We start from the raw sequence: 6,000 nt of genomic DNA, 5'->3' as shown, positions 1-6,000 counted from the left end.
TCAATGAATTTAGTAAAGTCTCAGGATACAAAATCAATACACAGAAATCAGAGGCATTCATATACGCCAACAACAATCTAATTGAGAACCAAATCAAAGACTCAATTCCCTTCACAATAGCAACAAAGAAATTAAAGTACCTAGGAATATATTTAACCAAAGAGGTAAAAGACCTCTACAGGGAGAACTATGAAACACTGAGGAAGGAAATAGCAGAGGATGTAAACAGATGGAAATCCATACCATGCTCGTGGATCGGCAGACTCAATATCATCAAAATGTCTATACTACCCAAACTGATCTATAGATTCAATGCAATACCTATTAAAATCCCATCAGCATTCTTCACAGATATAGAAAAAATAATTTTACGCTTCGTATGGAACCAAAGAAGACCCCGAATATCAAGAGCAATTCTAGGCAACAAAAACAAAATGGGAGGCATTAATATGCCAGATATCAAACTATACTACAAAGCTGTAGTAATTAAAACAATATGGTATTGGCACAAAAACAGGAATATTGACCAGTGGAACAGATGTGAGAATCCTGATATAAAACCATCCTCATATAGCCATCTCATCTTTGACAAAGCAGACAAAAACATACGCTGGGGAAAAGAATCCCTCTTCAATAAATGGTGCTGGGAAAACTGGATAGCCACCTGTAGAAGGCTAAAACAGGACCCACACCTTTCACCTCTCACAAAAACCAACTCACGCTGGATAACAGACTTAAACCTAAGATATGAAACTATTAGAACTCTAGAGGAAAAAGTTGGAAACACTCTCCTAGACATCGGCCTGGGCAAAGAGTTTATGAAGAAGTCCCCAAAGGCAATCACAGCAGCAACAAAAATAAATAAATGGGACATGATCAAGCTACAAAGCTTCTGCACAGCCAAAGAAATAGTCATGAAAGCAAACAGACAACCTACAGAATGGGAGAAAATTTTTGCATCCTATGCATCCGATAAGGGACTGATAACTAGAATATACTTAGAACTCACGAAAATTAGGAAGAAAAAATCAAATAACCCCATTAAAAAGTGGGCAAAAGACTTGAACAGAAATTTTTCTAAAGAAGACAGAAGAATGGCCAACAAACATATGAAGAAATGCTCAACATCTCTAATCATCAGGGAAATGCAAATCAAAACCACAATGAGATATCACTTAACCCCAGTGAGAATGGCCTTTATCAAAAAATCTCCAAACAATAAATGCTGGCGTGGTTGCGGAGAGAGAGGAACACTCCTACACTGCTGGTGGGACTGCAAACTAGTTCAACCTCTGTGGAAAGCAATATGGAGATACCTTAAAGCGATCCAAGTGAATCTACCATTTGATCCAGCAATCCCATTGCTGGGCATCTACCCAAATGATCCAGTGACACTCTACAAAAAAGACACCTGCACTCGAATGTTTATAGCAGCACAATTCATAATTGCAAGGCTGTGGAAACAGCCCAAGTGCCCATCAATCCAAGAATGGATTAATAAAATGTGGTATATGTATACCATGGAGTACTATTCAGCTCTAAGAAACAATGGTGATATAGCACATCTTATATTTTCCTGGTTAGAGCTGGAACCCATACTACTAAGTGAAGTATCCCAAGAATGGAAAAACAAGCACCAGATATATTCTCCAGAAAACTGGTATTAACTGACTAGCACCTAAGTGGACACATAGGTACTACAGTAATAGGGTATTGGGCAGGTGGGAGGGGGGAGGGGGGTGGGTATATACATACATAATGAGTGAGATGTGCACCATCTGGGGGATGGTCATGATGGAGACTCAGACTTTTGGGGGGAGGGGGGAAATGGGCATTTATTGAAACCTTAAAATCTGTACCCCCATAATATGCCAAAATAAAAAAAAAAAAAAATAAAAAAAAAAAAAAAAAAAAAAGAAGAGGTATATTACTTTATTTTTTTAACTCCTCTATACCTAAACACACTACCTTTGGAAATTATACTTTATTGTCATAATTTGCATGTACATATACCTACAAATCTTAAATATGATTAGACTTATATAATCAAACTAGAGCCATTAAGCGAGAATGTATTGTCATATGGACATATAATGATTAATTTCTATTAACGTACAGTATCAAACAGAAAGGGACACTTTAGTAAAGTCTCATGAGAGTTCAAAGTAAACATTCCTATATTTTATCTGTTAATTACCTTTATTATAGTACTATTTCTCTCTCTTGTAGTTAGGCATCTGGGTGCCTTAGAAAGGACTACTTAGTTTGGAATCAAAAGACCTGAATTCTAACCACAAGTTTGGTAACTTCTTGACAGTGCGAAAATACCATAAATTCCATGAAGGCAGAAACCACATCTATTATTACTAGCACTAAGTTCTGAAATCCTAGCAAGGACATGGGCTATAGAAACCGGACAACAACTATTTGTTATATAAATAAATTAATGAATGAAGTCATTGAACCTCCTGTACTTCAGTTTTTTCATTGAAACATGGAATGATATCTGCATCTTGCCTTCCTTGGCATGTCATTAGAAATTCCTGAGAAATTAGAGCTCAGATGCATGAAAATTATTTTATAATAAGCTATGATAAAATTTAAATTCAATTGTCATTACCCACAGAATATTAGTCTCCTTCACAATGGCACTCTGTAAGACTCTTATTTTTCAGAAAAAAAAAATTTATTTTTCAGGATAATTGAAGGGGAAAAAAGCAGAAGTAACATTTTGAAAGGACAAACTTATAAGTCATGCTTGCTCACTTCAATTAGGTTATTGGGACAGAGCAAAGATATGGATAATTTCAATGGCACATAATGCAACAGTCATATGTACTTGGCATTGAAATGTGTTTTTGTACTTTTACTTGAATAGAATGTTATCTGGCATTCCGGTAATTGAACTAAAACAAAATAACAAAGTTATAGTGTCAATCTCTGGTTCAGGATTTCCTCATCTTGGGTTCTTGCACCTTAATCTATACAGAACGACATTGTTGTGGACCTATACTACCTACTTTTCTCTCCTGAATGAAGCAAACTATGTATTTAACAAAAGTCATTGGAATACCTAGTGGGTGACTGATACAGGGATAGAAAAATGAGTAAGTTCAACATAGTTGAATGCGAGAAACAGACACATACAGTAGCCACACCACAATGTGATGACAACTGAATGAGCCCCTTGCTACTTCCCTTCCCACTCAGGGGTAACTTTTTCTCCAATGACACAGGGACTTGGAAACTATCAGATAGTAAAAGCATTGCCTGTTCTTTCAGCTTCAACTGCTGTGTAACTGGAGAGTTTCAACTATTTTTCTTTAAAATTTTCTAGTAACAGAAAATAAAAACAAAAAGAAAAGAAGTCTTCCAACTACCCTCATATTTGAGGAATGTAGCTAGACAAAACTATTTAATATCAATATAATTTTTAAACTGTCTGTGTTTTGCCTCTGCAATACTGTCCCTGACCTTTTCAGTACTTGGCTGTGACAACTTTCTGATGTAATAATGGCTGCCCAAGACCCTCCAGAATGCCATAGAAAAATCTCAGGCGAATCAGAACTTATGGGGTATATTAAATTTAATTTGACAATATTCAGAATAGACCCAGGTCATTAACTGTAATGATTGATTTGTATTAACAGTCTAGAAACTTCCACTTAGTTCACTCACTCAACCAATCTGCATTTTTTAGGCGACAACTGGTTACATTAACTACCTTTAAGTTTATGCATTAGTTAAATCTGTCACCAACATCTGGGGGAGGGTCTAATTTTTTAGCTAATCTAAAAAGACATCTTTTTTAAATCTCAGGAAAGTCTTCTTCTTTTGTTAAAAGAAAAACTTTAGAAAAAAATAAATTTAACCGAGTTCAACTGAGCAAAGAAGATGTGTGGGTCAGGCAGCCTCCAGAAGAGAGAAGGTTCACAGCAATGCCAGGGCTGTCCCATGCTCAAATATCATTTTTGGAAAATGGAAAAGAAAAGTGACTACAAAAAATGGAGGTGGAGTAACAGAAAGAGCTGGACTGGTCACAACTCTGAGTTCGCCCTATTCAAACATGGGTTGAAGAGTTGGCCACCTGTGATTGGCTGAAACTCAGCTTCTTATTACAAGAGTAGATTATAATCTGTATTGACATAAAGTTAGGGTACAGTTCACTATGTACAGAGAAACCTTTAGGCCAACATTAAAATATGTATAGAGGCAACTTTAGGCCAAATTTAATTCAATTTCACACTTTCTAACAGATACCAAATTCTAGTGATAGCTGCTTTTCTCTAATAAAGAAAAAGGTCTTATTATTTTAACTAATGGTTTGTCTACTGTGGGCTTTTTGACTAGACAAATAACAAATGGGTATAATCACTTTAGTATTTATGAGCCAAGCAAGTATCTCATTCCATTACAAAAAGACAAATTTGTTAAAAGCCAACAGCTTTGTTTTTCTGCATGATAAGGCTACCATCAGTTATTGAAAATTAAATTAGCTAAAGAACTCTTCCTTACTGAAAATTAATTGATAATACATTATCATAACACTTATGATCCTGGACTACCTATTAGAGTGGAGTCAATATTAACAACATTCACCAAAATAAAATGAACAAAAAACCACAAGATAAACACAAAACTCCCTATATGAAGGCAATTTGAATAACGATGATGTACAGACATTAATACTTAGCTGTATTTTGAATGATGAAGTCATATTTATTAAAAGAGAATTTTTAAAATACAAAACATACATTCACAACTACTTTTTAAAATGTAGGCCATTGGTGCAGGGGGCAATATTTGTAACCCTAACAATATTTGTACCCCGATAATATGATGAAATGAAAGGAAGAAAGAAAAGAAAAAAGAAAATGTAGGCCATCATGCCTCCTCATTTATTCCAAGAATGTGATCATATAGGAATGTATTTCACAGGTATATATAAATTTAGCAATTTTTAAAGGATTTCATTCCAGAGGTAGAAAGAGATCTACTAGCATTTTCAAGGTCAAACCCAAATGAAACTAGCTTACACTTACTCAGCACTGTGTTGAAGAACAAAAGAACACTATTTATTGCCACTACCTAGGTATTGAAGTTTTGTTTTTTAGACCTACGCCTTCTGTCTAATAATTCTGTATTTTACTTTTGAAATAAAAATAATCACCCATGTATCCTTAAATTTAGAAAAGGCTTTTAAGGTTACTTAACTAGGGTATCCACTTTAAAGATGATAAAAGGAGGAATAGAATAAAATTATTCCAGAAGAATTAGTCATAACCAAAGCAGAAACCAGAAATCACCAGAGAAAAACATTTCTCAGGGGATAATTTAATAACATTACTAAAAGTGTGGGAATCCATATAACACCAAGATGATTAGGAAAGGGGTTATTAGCTAAGCCATTGTCTGAAACCCACTGAATCACTGATCCCTTTGAAAAATGATTGGTTCTTTTTTTCTAAAGATGGGTTTTAAAATTTAAGAGAAGCTCCAAGCAGCAGGGCTGAGAGAGAAAAAGAATACAGAACTTTCACGGTTCTAGATTTCTCTTTATAGGTCTAGGTGTAAGGTAAGATACCAAATCTTTGCTTTCATAATTTTAAGAACCAAAATCAGTCAACTCTGCAGGATAGACTAACAAGGTCAACCCAAATGTGTGGTTAGGTCAGTCATTTGAACTAGGGAAGGAACTTTCATATCTAGAGTGTAAGAGATAATATATTTCCACAGCTAATAATATACATCAATATTATAGTTTTATTTCTATAATCTATCTCCCTAAATAAGAAAAATTTGACTCAGAGTATTGTTAATATATTTTTACCATTATTAGACTTTTAAGTGGAAATTATCTGTTACTGGTTTGTCAAATCTTTATTGTAGTACTTTCTTTTTCAACATAGACATTAAAACCGTTTTAATAATAAGGCCCCAGGTGGTTGGCCCAGTCATGGCCTCCCATGGTAGGAAGGGCCTACCTACTTCCTTCCACGC

This window comes from Microcebus murinus, chromosome 26 (genome assembly GCF_040939455.1).
Source record: "Microcebus murinus isolate Inina chromosome 26, M.murinus_Inina_mat1.0, whole genome shotgun sequence".
NCBI classification, from domain to species: domain Eukaryota; kingdom Metazoa; phylum Chordata; class Mammalia; order Primates; family Cheirogaleidae; genus Microcebus; species Microcebus murinus.
Note: the sequence above shows the minus strand (reverse complement) of the source record.